The sequence below is a fragment of the Podarcis gaigeae genome, assembly GCF_964106915.1.
Source record: "Podarcis gaigeae genome assembly, chromosome: 6".
Lineage (NCBI taxonomy): Eukaryota > Metazoa > Chordata > Lepidosauria > Squamata > Lacertidae > Podarcis > Podarcis gaigeae.
This window is the reverse complement of record NC_139682.1, coordinates 14,024,846-14,039,794: the sequence shown is the minus strand read 5'-3', so window position 1 is coordinate 14,039,794 and position 14,949 is coordinate 14,024,846. Positions and strand designations below refer to the sequence as shown.

The 14,949-nt window shown below is 44.6% G+C and overlaps 1 protein-coding gene and 1 long non-coding RNA gene across 2 annotated transcripts in view; both read left to right on the top strand.

Moving 5' to 3' along the window:
- LOC310847220 overlaps window positions 1–14,949 on the top strand; it is a 197,388-nt gene that overhangs the window by 140,455 nt on the left and 41,984 nt on the right. The window lies entirely within an intron of this gene.
- The window catches only part of VAPB (VAMP associated protein B and C), a 47,210-nt gene that overhangs the window by 722 nt on the left and 31,539 nt on the right, over window positions 1–14,949 (top strand). The gene's annotated exons all lie outside the window — the stretch shown is intronic.

The following is a 14,949-nucleotide window of genomic DNA, read 5'->3' as shown; positions in this document are numbered from 1 at the left end:
GCAGGGCTTGCTGAAATGTCCTTCGTGGTCGAGGAAGGGACCCGCGCGCGGCGGGCGCGCCTTCGCCTCCCCGGGGTCCCCAGGGCGCAGGCATCGCCCGGCTGCTGCTGCTGCTGCGCAATCCTCCTTCGCTGGGGATGCGAGAGGAGCCCTCGAAGCGTCTCTCTCCTTCGGGTGCAAAAGAAGGCGGAGAGAGGGGTGTTTTTCTTGTTGCATTTGCGCTTTCCCCCTGTGCTCGGGCCTGCTCGGGCCCTGGCCTCTCCTCCGCTTCGATCCCTGGATGCCCGGGGAAGAAAAACCTTGCCAGGCGCAGCAGCCTTTCAGAAGCGGGAGCAGCCAAGAGGGATCAGAATGGGATATCTTTGCCCAGTTTTAAGGCTGTAGATGCTCCGCGGTGCAATGGGGGAGCATCTCTCGATCCTTGGTTTGGGCGGGGGCCTACGAATCCCTCGTTGACGGCGGCAATGACGGGGCTGATCTGCGTTTGCAGAAAGGCGCAGAAGATCAGTCTCGGGAAACTTGACAGGCTCCCCGATTCTTACGAAAAACAAACATTTGCAAACTTGTAAATGCAGTTACGGGTGTTGCACAATCGCGCGCTGGTGGGGGTCGGGACAGTGAGGTCGGCTCCCCAGGGAAGCGTGTGCTGTGGATGTGAAGAAGCACAGAGGCAACAAATAACGCTTCATGACGTGTCACACTTGTAAGGTAGCTGGCTGGCGCTGGGTGCGTTGATCGGCCTGATCCCAATTACGTTCATTCGGAAATAAGTCCCAATGAGTTCAGTAGGAGTCAAGCAAGCATGCCTAACATTTGCAACAGATTAAGGGTTTAGGGCACAGTCCTGTGCATGCTTACTCAGAAGCCCCACTGTGGCCAGTGAGTCCCAGGTGAGTCTGCGTGGGCATCTGTTGTCAATTGATGGTAGCTGAATGACAATTGGAAATTTTATCTTGCTGGGGTTGAGTCACATTGCTTTTAACTGCCTGCGGCAACCTTACAGCTGCCTGAAAGTGTGGAACGGGTTTCACTTTGTGTGGCAATAAATTCTAAGACCTTTGGCCCAGTGTGTAACAGTAAACGGCTGACTCCTCCTTTTCCCCCTTTTGCATGTTAAGATAAAAACATCTGCTGTTTTTGGAATCCTAACTAAAGAGAGGCCTTTTAATACGTGTTATACCGGGTTTATACTTTAGAAATCAAACACTGGTGTTTTCATGGACAGGACTTCTGGTAATACAATACGGTGAGATTACACAGCAGCAACCAGCAGACTTATTTATAAAGTGGATCAGAAACGTTTCTGCTTGCAGTGGGGTTGCTCCTGTTCCCAGACTCCACCTTTACTTAGGAGTAAGTCCTAAATAAGTGCATGCATGCTTATTTGGGACTAAGTCCAACTGAATTCAGTTGAACTTCTGAGCAAACGTACATACATGATGTTGCAGTTAGACATGTATTTGGAAATAGGTCGAATTGTTTTGTCTAATTGCCTCATGCACATACTTGGTCTCCTTGCAGGAAAAGAGTTGTCACTTTACTGAAAGCTGCAATTCAGTTATAAACATGTGGATGAAACATCAGCGGTACATATGCATGTGAGACAGCAGCCATTATAATATGTATCTGAGGAATATGAAAACGCTGGTTTAATTGTGGAGGCAAGTCCAGACTCAATCCTGCTTCATTAAACATGGCATGTCCATATAGGCACACTTGTGTGCGCACAGAACTAATGAATATGTGATGGAACTGTTGGTGTAAGGTGAGATTAAAAATAAACACACACTGAACTTGGAGATACCATCTTTCAATGACTCATTAGGCACTCAATTGAAGTAAATAAGGATCAGACCCTGAAGGCCATAGATCGGTGCTAGCATACCCAATAATTCTGGGTTAGAGCTTAATTTGTTCATGATCTCATGGCCGTCTCTAGTAAGACAACCACCCTAAATGATGATTAAGGCTTGTTTGAGTTGAGTGAAACTGGCAAAGGAACTCCAATCCCATGCTGTATCCACCCTTTTTATTTTTACTTTGACCTTGGCAACAGAAATAAAATTTCCTGGGATATTAAAAAACTGGGTTTTTTCTGTTGTTGTTTCTGGCACATTTATTTTCTACTATAGATATTTGCCCTGTTTGTCAGTTGATAGCACCTGCCATGTATTAGTGCTGAGGAGCGATGCAGCAGAAATAAAGTGCAGCAGCCCCTATACTCAAATTGCTTCTTATATAGAGTTATAGGCTTTCCCTAAGTTCTTAGCCCGCTTACTCTAAAGTAATCCCATTACTCTGCTGTTAATCAAGTAATGGACTGTGACTTTTATCTGTGCAGATATGCTGTAGAGAGGAATTCATACTTCGCTGACACTGTGTACAGTCATAGTGCCTTCTCATGTATTGACAGTATGTTTTTTCGAATTTAGTTTAAGGCCTTGTTTTTAACTTTGGGTGGTATAAAAATGAAATAGGTGAGACCTCATACACTTCCATAATATGTAAGCTGTGTTCTCTGCTGGAAATAAACTGCTGTTTACTGGGGGTAAAAAAGAGTAAGCAAAAACATGTCGTTACTGCAAGCAAAAGCACTCAACTCTGTAATATAGAAGAAGAAGTGAACATTATTACGCCATGAATATTTGTTTAGATTTGCACCCACACATTCAATTTTAAAAGGATGGATTTAATCTGGCTTCTCTAAGTAAGAATGCTTAGGATTGCTGCATATCTTTGAGGCAGATGTCACCAGTGCTTCAGCAGGTACTTCTGTCCTAATTGCAAAACAGTGCAGTAAATAAATAATAAGAGGAGAAAAAGGGCTTGAGACTCCAAGGGAATGAGAGCTGGAAAAGTGATTCAGGTTTCCTAGGTGGCATCGCTAAATATATAGTTCTTGGGTGGCCAACATGTCTTTACTCAAGTCTTGCTCGGGCAGGAATTAAGAATGCAGAAGACAGAATTAGGGTGCTCTGGGAGCTGTGAAGAAGCTTCTTACAGGGAGGAGAGTTTGCTAGAGCATATTACATTTTGCATGCATGTTCAGTATTTGTCATCTTCAGGGAGAAACTTCTGCCTGAAACCCTGGGGATCTCCCAGTCATTGTAGACAGTACTAAACTTGATGGACTGGTGGCCTGATTCAGTATAAGGAAGCCTCTTCTGTTCCTTCTCCTACAGGTTTGTAGACAGTCCCTGTTTTCCTCTTCGTAGCTGTAAGGTCAGAAGAAGTTGTGTTTTCAGAATCTCTTGGGGAGGCACTGGGTTCTGCATTGCAAGATGTTTTCTGACTGGCAGTGCAGTTATTGATGGACTCCATAAAGTTTAATTCATAAACTGCTTAATACACACATATAAAAACCCTCTTCAGTGATTGGCATAAAATATAATTAAAATTCATATAATTGCAATAAAATAAAACTTTTTAAAAAACTGTAGGCCTTAGACAAAAAGTGAACAGTGCACCAAAAGGAAAAAAATAAGTTCTACGAGTTCTACGCCATGAAAGCTTGGGATAAACTTAAGTGTCTTTAAGAAGCATTTAAAGCTGGCTACTGACTTGGTTCACTTCTTGACCCACACAAGTGAGGGCATTCCAAAGTCTAGGTGCCACCAGAGAGAATATGGTCCTGTGCTTTCACCAAACAGCCTGCTGCAAACTTGTCTGCTTATGCCTGCGTTGCAGGCAGAGAGAAAAGCACAGCAAATACAATTGGAAGCCCTTGAACACACTTGAGGTTCTGGTTAATATACATTAGAAGTGAGCCGGAAGAGAAAACAAATATTGCCGTGGAGACTAGCAGTTACGTTAACGTAAGCAGGGTGATTCTCTCTGATGGTTCAAGTTGCTAGTTCCTTGGATAAGTACAGAGACCTGTGAATAGGGCTGCTAAGTTGTTCCTTCTGCTTGTCCTGCTCCTGTGCTTTTTAGAAGCTCACATGCAGAAGTTGAAACGGGGGAAAGGTCTTCCTGACATGGAGGTAAAGTGAACAGCTGCGTCTGGTTCAAGGCTGAGTGACATGTGGCCTTCCAGATGCAGTTGGACCACATCTATCCTTGACAAGGCAGCATAGGCTTGCACATAGCTGTTTGCATGCCAGCCTTTGGCAAGGAATAATTGCTGCTGGATGATAATGTCACAGAATATTTTGTAAATTGGAAGATAATTTTCTTCCACCCTGTTGATAGGCAACTGGTACGCAACCATTGTCAGCAGGTTGTAGAACAGCTGTTAGCTCTTATTGGAAATGATTGCAGGCTGGTATTTCCAGAGCTGGTGGTGAGGCTGTGATTTTCCTGTTTGGGCAGACTGGAGTGATTATTACTTTGAGAACACCTGAGTTCCGGTTGTATGACTGAAGATTCCTGCCTCTTCTTTTTCTGGGTTGTAGGAGACATTGTATTCCAGGTGTGGCACGGAGCCTCATCCTTAGTTGTACATCCCCAAACTTCTTGTGTTACCTTTGCTTAATATGCAGTGTTCCTCATCAAAGAATAACGCACCATGTAGCAGTTCCAGGTTTACTAGGCTCTCATTCATCCTGAAAAACGGAGGAGGCAGGCTCTCCTGAGACATGTGTTCTTTATTGAAAATTGTCATGTTCTACCATAGTATGATGAGCTAGTTTGTCGAATGTTCCGTAAGTTCAGTGGGAGCACACTAACGTATTTCAATTGCACACGACTGACTGAAACCTGCATGATGGGAGGGGAGAGAGGAGAAAATTGGCACAGCCTTTGATCTTTTGGCATATCTTCTTCATCTTTTCTCCAAGTGGGTTTTCCCAAGTGGGTTTTTACTAGAATTGGAAAAAGCTTGGATTATGCAATTGTTTGCTATTTTTATTAGGACAGTTTATCATATGGCTGCTGTTTCTCTTTGCTCCCTTCCATTGAAATCCCTGGCTAAATGTCTTTCTTCTTAATCAAGAGCAAGCATTAAGCTGTCGGATACCAAGACCTAAAGTTTATTCCATGCACGCAGTGGAGATGGAAGAATGTTAACTAGAAAAAACCCAGGAGATGATTCAGCAGGGATTGGAGCTTCTTTCTGCTAATTCTGATGTGCAACTATCAGAACAGCGCAAGATCCTCTTCCTGTTCATGTAGATGAAACATGCCCCAAATGGAATTAGATAGGCAGTAAACAAAAATCTGTGGTGAAGCTATTTTAACCAATTTTCTTTTCTGTTCATAAACAGGTTAGGACAGAGGTTCTCATGGGTTGTGACAGGAGATGATGGGAAGTGTAGCATTTAAACATTTCAGTGTGGTATAGTATAGTATCAAAATATTTTTTTTTATTTGGATATGGATGGATACCTTTTCGAAACCAAGCACTGCTGGGAGTTGTTTCTTTTTGTTTTCCAATCTTATGTTTTCCAGTCTTATCAATAAAAACATTCGGTATGGCTGGAGCAAATCTTTATTCTGAAAGTGTGGCCCAGAGAGTTAGACCATTGGTCCATTTAGCTCAGCATTGTTAAACTGTTTGGGCAGGATCTTTCCACGGTTTCAGAATGAGGGCTGTCTCAGCTGTACCTGGAACTGCTGTGGATGGTACCTGAGGTTTTCTGCATGCTGAACATGAATTTTCCATTACTTTCCAGCACTACTTCCTTTGAAATGCATCCTTTGTGCAGCTTTAGGTCAGATTTGCTTTTTGCTTTTCATTTAATGGCACGATCTTTTTCTACTGAGAGCATGTTCACTTCTATAGCTAGCTTAAGAGAGACATTCCGGTGGGTTGTGGCTATAGAAGACTTAAATTTCTTGGGGTTCTACAGTTGGTGGTGTCAATACTTGTGGAACGCAAATACCTGTTTTGAGTGGAATCTCCACTGTCTGGAGATTTAGCTCATTGCCTTCAAAAAGGGAGGGAAAGGAATTTAAACATTCAACCTGGGATTTTATATATATCTATATCTTGCCAACAGCCTTTTTTCCCCCAGATAAAGCATGGTGTTTCAGAAATAGCTTGAGGCTTAGCAGTGCTCCTTCCAAGCTATCGCTTGTCACTGAGTGGAGAACTGAAACGAGATCTAAAATTTTCTGCTTAGCAGAGAAAGTGAGCATGGCTCTTTCCACCTCTCATCAGTTTCACAAAGCAAAAATGTCTACTCTAGGGTTTCCCAAACTTGGGTCTCCAGTTGCTTTTGGACTACAATTCCCATTATCCCTGACCACTGGTTCTGCTAGCTATGGATGATGGGAGTTTTAGTCAAAAAAACAGCTGGAGACCCTCCTCAATTAAACTTTCCTGGGTGAACGAAAATAAAGCCAGATACTTGAGTGTTGCATTTTTAGCAGGGTCATCTAATCAATAGTATAGGTTGGGTTTTTAAATCCTTGCCCCTGATGTTAAAGGTAACTAATCATTGATGATGAGGTTTATTTTTTTTGGGGGGGGGGGAAATCCTGCACAAAGGATAAATGGGTGTACTATTCCTTCCACTTTATACCTTGAGGAATATCAAGTAGCAAAGCTTCTCCTGCTTCCTAACACTTCAGGCCAGAGATTGCATATTGGAACGCTCCTCCTGTGAATGTTGTAAGACTGGGCAGAGCATTCGAAATTCCTCCCTCACTCATAGCTGAAAGTATTACAGCCCCAGAAAAGCTATACCATTTGATTCTCCAGAATGTATAAAATGGCCCTCAGTCTGCTGGGTGTCAGGGTATGTAGCAATTTAACTATAAATTAAGAGTAGTATTTGACTACACCCAGAAATTACCGTATTTTTCGTCCCATAGGACGCTCCGTCCCATAGGACGCACCTAGTTTTTTGGGGGGGGAAATAAAGGAATTTTTTTCTCCTTTATTTCCCCCCCAAAAGCAGGTCGGGGAAACCAAACCAGGTCGAGGAAGGGCGCTGCACCTCCCTGAGCTTGTGGGGCTGGCCGATGTCTGCCTCAGGCGGCAGGCTGCTATCCGCAGCGTGGGGAGCCCTGCGGGGAACCCCTGCAGGGCTCCCCACACTGCGGATGTCTGTCCAGCGCGCGGGGCGCTCTGCTTCAGGCTGCTATCCGCAGCGTGGGGAGCCCTGTGGGGAACCCCTGCAGGACTCCCCACGCTGCGGATGTCTGTCTGGCGCGCGGGGCGCTCTGCTTCAGGGCGCCCCACCCGCCGGGAGGCAGGCTGCTATCTGCAGCGTGGGGAGCCCTGCGGGGAACCCCTGTAGGGCTCCCCACGCTGCGGATGTCTGTCCGGCGCGCTGGGCGCTCTGCTTCAGGGCGCCCGACGCTCCGGGAAGCAGGCTGCTATCCGCAGCCTAGACAGCCCTGCTGGACCTCCTGAAGGGCTGCCCGGGCTGCGGATGTGCTCCCGAAGCGCCGGGCGCTCTGCTTTCAGGGTGCCCGACGCTCCGGGAAGCAGGCTGCTATCCGCAGCCTAGACATCCCTGCCGGACCTCCTGCAGGGCTGCCCGGGCTGCGGATGTGCTCCCGAAGCGCCGGGCGCTCTGCTTTCAGGGCGCCCGACGCTCCAGGAAGCAGGCTGCTATCCGCAGCCTAGACATCCCTGCCGGACCTCCTGAAGGGCTGCCCGGGCTGCGGATGTGCTCCCGAAGCGCCGGGCGCTCTGCTTTCAGGGCGCCCGACGCTCCGGGAAGCAGGCTGCTATCCGCAGCCTAGACAGCCCTGCCGGACCTCCTGCAGGGCTGCCAAGGCTGCGGATGCGCTCCCGAAGCGCCGGGTGCTCTGCTTTCAGGGCGCCCGACGCTCCAGGAAGCAGGCTGCTATCCGCAGCCTAGACATCCCTGCCTGACCTCCTGCAGGGCTGCCCAGGCTGCGGATGTCTTCCTGAAGCCTGGAGAGCGAGAGGGGTCGGTGCGCACCCACCCCTCTCGCTCTCCAAGCTTCAGCGAAAGCCTGCATTTGCCCCATAGGACGCACCCAGATTTCCCCTTCATTTTTGGAGGGGAAAAAGTGCGTCTTATGGGGCGAAAAATACGGTAGTTAAAGATTAAGGGTAGTTTTTTACTAAGTCAGATTGAGTAGGCCCATTGAGCTCAATGAAGTTAGTTGGAGCTCTCTTGAGTCAATTGATTTAATGGGCTCTACTTTACTCTTAGGGGATGCGGGCGGCACTGTGGGTTAAACCACAGAGCCTAGGACTTGCCGATCAGAAGGTCGGCGGTTTGAATCCCCGCAACGGGGTGAGCTCCCGTTGCTCGGTCCCTGCTCCTGCCAACCTAGCAGTTTGAAAGCATGTCAAAGTGTAAGTAGATAAATAGGTACCGCTCCGGCAGGAAGGTAAACGGCGTTTCCGTGCGCTGCTCTGGTTCACCAGAAGAGGCTTAGTCATGCTGGCCACATGACCCGGAAGCTGTACGCTGGATCCCTCGGCCAGTAAAGCGAGATGAGCGCCGCAACCCCAGAGTCAGCCACGACTGGACCTAATGGTCAGTGGTCCCTTTACCTTTACCTTACTTTACTCTTAACACCCAGAATTCATCAACAGCCTTTAAGGAAGCTTGCAACTCTGCTCATGGAACATGGACATGGTGCTTTACAAAGTATGAGAGCTCTGGTCCCTGCCCCAAGGGGCTAGCAATCTAGATTAGAGCAAGGTGGTGCTCTGCTGGTGTTCTTGGACTATGGCCTTGCTGGCTAGGACTAATGAAAGTCATAGTCCAACATCCTCTGCATTGCCCCACCATGGCCGCCTCTGATCTAGAAATTGACATAAGGCAGATAACAGAAAGGGGACAGAATTGCAGCCAAGGGTAAAAGGAGACTAGTACATTATTATTTCAGGTACACTTGCTGCTTTAACAACAAAATCGGTTCAACATGGCCATGTGATTCTGGAGTTGGCAGAGGCTCATGGGCCTTGTAGTCCAGAGCACTTAGGTTGCAGTAGGGTATTTCAGTTGCAGAATTCAGAAAATTGCAGTGTTCTGAAGAGGCCATTCTATTTGATAAGCTTAATTTTTAGGAGATCTTCTTCATGTGATTGCATTTTAGTAAATATGGTAGAGAGTGCATTATTGCAAAAAAGATTTTATAAAAGTCTAACGGAGTAAAACTTGCAGAAAATACAAGTGAAGCAGCTAGCTCTGATTTGTCATACAAAATTGTAAACGAATATGTAGCATTTGTGGCCGGGGCAACCCAGCCAGATGGGCAGGGTATAAATAATGAAATTATTAGCATTAGTATCTGGGTTTCAGAGGTGCTGGAAGAAATTCCCTTTAGGTTAGATCTACTGTTCTTCTTTTAAAATGATTTGATTAATCATTTACATCAGTATGCCAAAAAGGCTTTTGTGAAAGTTTTGGTTTATTATTTTTTAAGTAAGCGTCCATAACTATTTCTTGGGAGAATGGGGTTTATCAGAATCTAATACACAACCTTATTTTAGGTGTGCTTAGAGCAGCAGCCAGGGTGCAGTTTCTGGTTTGACCTATGGCATGACTGCAGAATCGAACATTTTGAGATGCCTTTGATTTTGACCACAAAGAAATACAGCCCAGTGAAAGTTTTGCAGCCTCCTTTGTAGATAATTTAGATTCATGAGACCGGGGACTTGTTAAGAGTTGGTTGGCTTCTAACATAAAATTGCATGATCCATTTATTTGTATTTTATTTGTTTATAAAATATTTATATAGCCCCCATCTCATATATTTTTTATCATGTCACCTTCAGCTTTGCATCTATTGATCTGAATTTGGGCAGGTTTAATCTACCCAGGCTCGTTTGTCACTTGGGGTTCACATCTTTTGTTGCCAGGTGTGTTAAATGGTCACCAGCAGGAAATCCATGCAGCACAAACCTTACATTATACTCTGTAGCTTCTTCCCAAGCTGAGCGGGGTCTTTCTGATAATAGCATGCAAACATTTTATGGGTGTTTACCCCCAATTTTCTGTTTGCGTGCTTCAGATTTTGCCTGCATATGACTGTGGTTGGGGCCACCACCAAATCTGCCAGACCCAGAGAGTATTGTTTGTTTGGTTGGGTGGTTGGTTGGATAGATAGATATAACATAATTGAAGAAGCAGAGTGTGTTCACAGACACGTCCAACATAGCTTGGCAACATCAAACAATAGTCTAATGTTAAAGCTGCAATGCTCTGGGGATGGGAGTGTTCAGCATTTTCCTTGTCCCTCTCTTTGGGTTGTGATCTGCTTACTTGACCATTTTAAATTGGGGTAGCTTTTTGCATTTTTGTCCTGAATGAAAGCAGGAAAGGGCTGGAGTGTGAATGTCTATAGAGTCTGTGTGTGGGATTCTTTGGCAAAGGAAAATCAGTAATTGGTTTTTGTCAGTTTTGGGGTGAGTAATGCTGTTTGAATTGATTCTGTCTGTGGCTGCAGGCAGGCTGTTGGGTGTGGGGCAGACACCAGATTTGTGCAACCCAAATAATGGCTCTGGGGGTAGGCCAACATGCAAACTGGTGGGAGATGGGCTGGAATCTGTAACTAGCTGTGCTCTATGAACCATGCACTGGAGTGAGGACATTAGAATTATTAAAGATTTGGAATTTTAACAGCCCAGCTTAGTTCGGTGCAGAGGGGGTCATGTTTGTGTTGCTGTTGGTAAACAGTTGGGAATTAGAAACCCCATGTCTGTCTCCTGCAAACCATCCAGCAATCTGTCAGTACAGCATCCTGTAGAATTCTATCAGTTATATTTTATCTGCACAATCAGAATGAATTTCTGGAACAAAATTGCTTTTTCTGTGCAGCCTGAGAACAGGAGCAGTCATCATTAAGGAAAAGAGTTCGGAATAGGCCAATACATATGTGGATTGTCCCTGGATCAAGTGACTTTTCTTCTTTTAAGTTCTCAAAGTTCTTAACCTAGCTCAAAGTTGTCATCTGAACTATCCAGATGTTTAAGTGAGAATCAATCACAGTCAGTCCACCATTTGAAAAATAAGACTTTAGAGCCTTCTTGCCCCAAAATGGCAGCAAGATATTCTGTTTTGATGACTGCAACCTTGGTTTTAGGAGCCATTTGGTGCCTAGGTTAGATATCTTGAGTTTCTAACTCTGCTTTTGCCCTCCCTGGTTCCACACCTTTGGGTAAAATGTCTAAATACCCAGTGAGTGCTGTTCATTTCCTCTGGAATCATCCTGTCGACTTCAATGGTTGTGTTCCAAAACAAACAGTTCTGAATACTGCAACATCACTTGCTTCTCATTTAATTTGGCCAGGTCTAATACAAAGGTTTTGCGTAGAACGTGCTAAAACGGTCTTTGAGTGCCAAATGCAATGCCAGAAGCTTGTCTTCTAATGAGGCAATACAGAAAAAGTTGCAGTTTGTTCTCTCACCAACTGCTTCTTCCTACCTGAGATTGACAAGAAACCTTCTGTTGCTTACCATGAATATTCAAAATCAAATATATATCGTCAGATAATAGGATTGTCACAGAAACGACAAAACGTTGAAGACATTTTTTGTCCATTAGCTTAATGTTTTTTAAAAGGCACAATTGTCTGCTTTGGGGAATTGCAGCTGTGTCATCCTTCAGAAATTAGATTGTGTAGCAGAATCTTAAGATTGGATTCAGACAACAGGTATGTCATACGGCTGATAAATTCTGCTCAGTTGACAGAATCCTTATTGTGTATGTGATTCACTCTCTGATAGTCACATCAAGTATTTCTTTTGTGCTATCACTTTGAGCCCCCTGTTTTCCCCTCGAACACACGTGGTTTGTGCAACAAGAATTTGCTGGAGGACTCTAGTGCCCCTGCCATAAATTAGACTTTGTTTTAAACTTCTTGGAAACAATTACACACTTAACAGCATGTTCCTGGTTGCAGTTCTGTTTTATTAGGGGGAAGGCGGGAAAGCTGAAATTTGAATACCATAAAAACACTCTTCATAATTTCCAGTTTCTGCAGGGCTTGAAAGCCTAAGTAGGCCAGCTTTCTGTGCTCAGAGGATGTTTATAGCAACATCTTAAATGCTTTTCAAAGAGGTGTTTATGGTAGAAACAACAGTGTAGTTCTAGGTAGTTCTCCAGCTTTGTGAAAGGAAGAAGCTAGCGCCTAATTCTTGTGATTACTTGTGGATAGGCTTGAAAGCGTTTGGGGCAATAGGTAGTGTGACAGCTTAGAAGCATGCAGTGGGATGAAATAACATTTCTAGTTATTGGAGGGAGGGCTTGAGTGCCCCATTTATAAAATCTCATTGGCCTGGTGAATACATAAATTCTGCTTCAGCTGAATGTATGAAGATGCAGAAAGTTGCAAAAGGTTGCAGAATCAGGCTCTTAACAGTACAGTGGTACCTTGGTTTACAAACAGTCTGGTTTGCATACGTTTTGGATTACAACCCAAACCCCCCTTCTTCTTCGGATTACAAACAATTTTATTTTATTTTATTTTGGAGGCCCCATTGGCGAAAGTGCACCTTGGGTTACAACCTGTTTTGGTTTACAAACAGACCTCCGGAACGAATTATGGTTGTAAACCAAGGTACCACTGTATAGGGCTTGTTTCTTTCCTTGTAAGAGAGTTCAGCCATCTCTGATTGCATGTGCAGTCTCAATTATATTTTATGCACAACTCAAATCTGCCTTCCATAAGTATCATATTGGAATGTTGACACCGACACCCTGTTTGCAAGTGTGTCAAACTTTCAAAGAGTGCACAAACAGTTTCTTAATCGCGAAGACATAACTCTATTTTATTTTATTAAAAATATTCATAAAAGATAACAAGATAGTTTACAACAACAGCACATAGAACCGTAAAATTTTGAAACTATATAAACAGTTAAAAACAGACACCTGTTAACTTTTTTGGAAATATATGTTCTTAATTGCCTGCATAAACCTGACATAATGGAAAAGTTTTCAGCAGGAGTTTAAAAGCTGGATTTTAATTTGGTTGTTGGCCAACTTGGGGTCCAGTGTTGGGACAGGAAGGTATATATGTTAATAGTAATATATGAAAAGCGAGCCTCATGCACGCTTAAGAAGTGACATCCTGGATATTAGACAGAGTTCCGACTTGCTCCCAGCAATAAACAACTATAGCCTAGGCCAGGGTTTCCTAAACCTGGGTCTCCAGCTGCTTTTGGACTACAATTCCCACCATCCTTGACCATTGGTCCTGCTAGCTAGGGATGATGGGAGTTTTAGTCAAAAAAACAGCTGGAGACCCTCCTCAACTAAACTTTCCTGGGTGAACGAAAAAGTTCTGGAGACCCAAGTTTGGGAAACCCTGACCTGGGTTGTCCAACACAAAACTAGATTGTGGTCCCTTCTCTGCCATCTACCCACCTTGCCTTGCATGCTTGGCTAATGAAGCCCCTCGTTCCAAAGGGGAGGAAGTATCTTAATGCAAGCCACCACCGTAGATTTCACTAATACGAATTGCAGCTTGCCTGAATACCTACCATTCATTCAGAGGTGGTAGTATGCACTTAATGGGGAACTGTTGAAACTTGTAACCTCATTTGGTTAAAGCTTCTAACTGTGCTACAACTAGCAGAAAATCTCGGTGACAATATTGCTTGTTCCACTGCTGGGCAGCCATTTTCTGGGCTGCATATCTGGTTGTGCTACGTTTACCGCCTGTTCTCATGTCTCGGGGTGCCATGATCTGGGCTGTTTGTGCCTCCCATGCCTCAAGCTGGCTGTCCATGCCTTAGCGCAGGGAACCATCTAACAAACACACCTGCATCAGCAGTAAAGTGTTAAGAATCCTTAAGCCCAAGTAGCAGTGCAAAGTCTTCTTTTGCATTCTGAAAGTGCAGCTCATAGGGGCTTAATAAAATTACCCGTCTGCAGTTGGCTCTTGTGTAGATAACTTTCGTAGATCACATTGAAGTCCTAGCTGGGATGGCTCATTCTGTACAGCATAATACTCTTAATCTCGGGGGTCATGGGTTTGAACCCCACATTGGGGAAAAGATTCCTGCATGGATGAAAACAGCCTTTCCTAGTTTCTGCCCAAGATGGTACTGTCCTATTTGCTATCTCAGCTTTGTACTGGGAATGGTCAATGAGCAGTCAGAGAATCCAGCAAACAGAAACCTCCTTTCTTCTGCTTTTGCTGCTTCTGCACAGGGCTGTCCTTTGAGTGCTCGTGCCAGATAAAAGTTGTAAGCACAACCAGAACTGTTAAAATCATTGTACTGAACAATACGTCCGTCCCCCCCTTGTTCGGAGAGAATAGCACAATATATGCCTGTAACTGTCCTTCTGTTCTCTGCTTATTCTCTTACCCTGAGCCTTGAAGTTGTTTCCTATGTTCTCCACTCGTGTTGGGTTGTCACAGGTTCAAGTGTAAATCTTGCAAACTTAAGAGGAAAAGCCTTGTTGGTCCCTATGAAAACAAGGAACATCAAATCATTTAAAGCACTGCTTTATAGCCAGGGGGGCAGGCCTTGCTAGTTTGCTCTGTTGCATAGAAAAGACTGGGGGAATGGGCTTTGTCTGTCCTCCATTCTTGGCGCCCTTAAACTACAGTTCCCAGGGTTCTTTGGAGAAAGTCATCTACAGTGGTACCTCGGGTTATATACGCTTCAGGTTACAGACTCCACTAACCCAGAAATAGTACCTTGGGTTAAGAACTTTGCTTCAGGATGAGAACAGAAATTGTGCTCCAGTGGCGTGGTGGCAGCGGGAGGCCCCATTAGCTAAAGTGGTGCTTCAGGTTAAGAACAGTTTCAGGTTAAGAACGGACCTCCGGAACTAATTAAGTACTTAACCCGAGGTACCACTGTATTTTAAATGTATGGTGTGCATACAGACTGTCTCCAAAGCCTTTTGTGACCCCATATGTTGCCTGTGCATGCAGGAAAACTCTGGATGGGTTGAGTCTTCCCAGAATGGTGATAAACACCCATCATTCTTCCCCCGCCTGCAAATAAATAAATCAAGTAAGTAAAATGCAATGAACAGAGAAGCAGACAAGTTCGGGAGAAAGGGTTGTGAAATAAATAAAATAAAAATCCTCAAAATAAAATAACTGTAACTGTG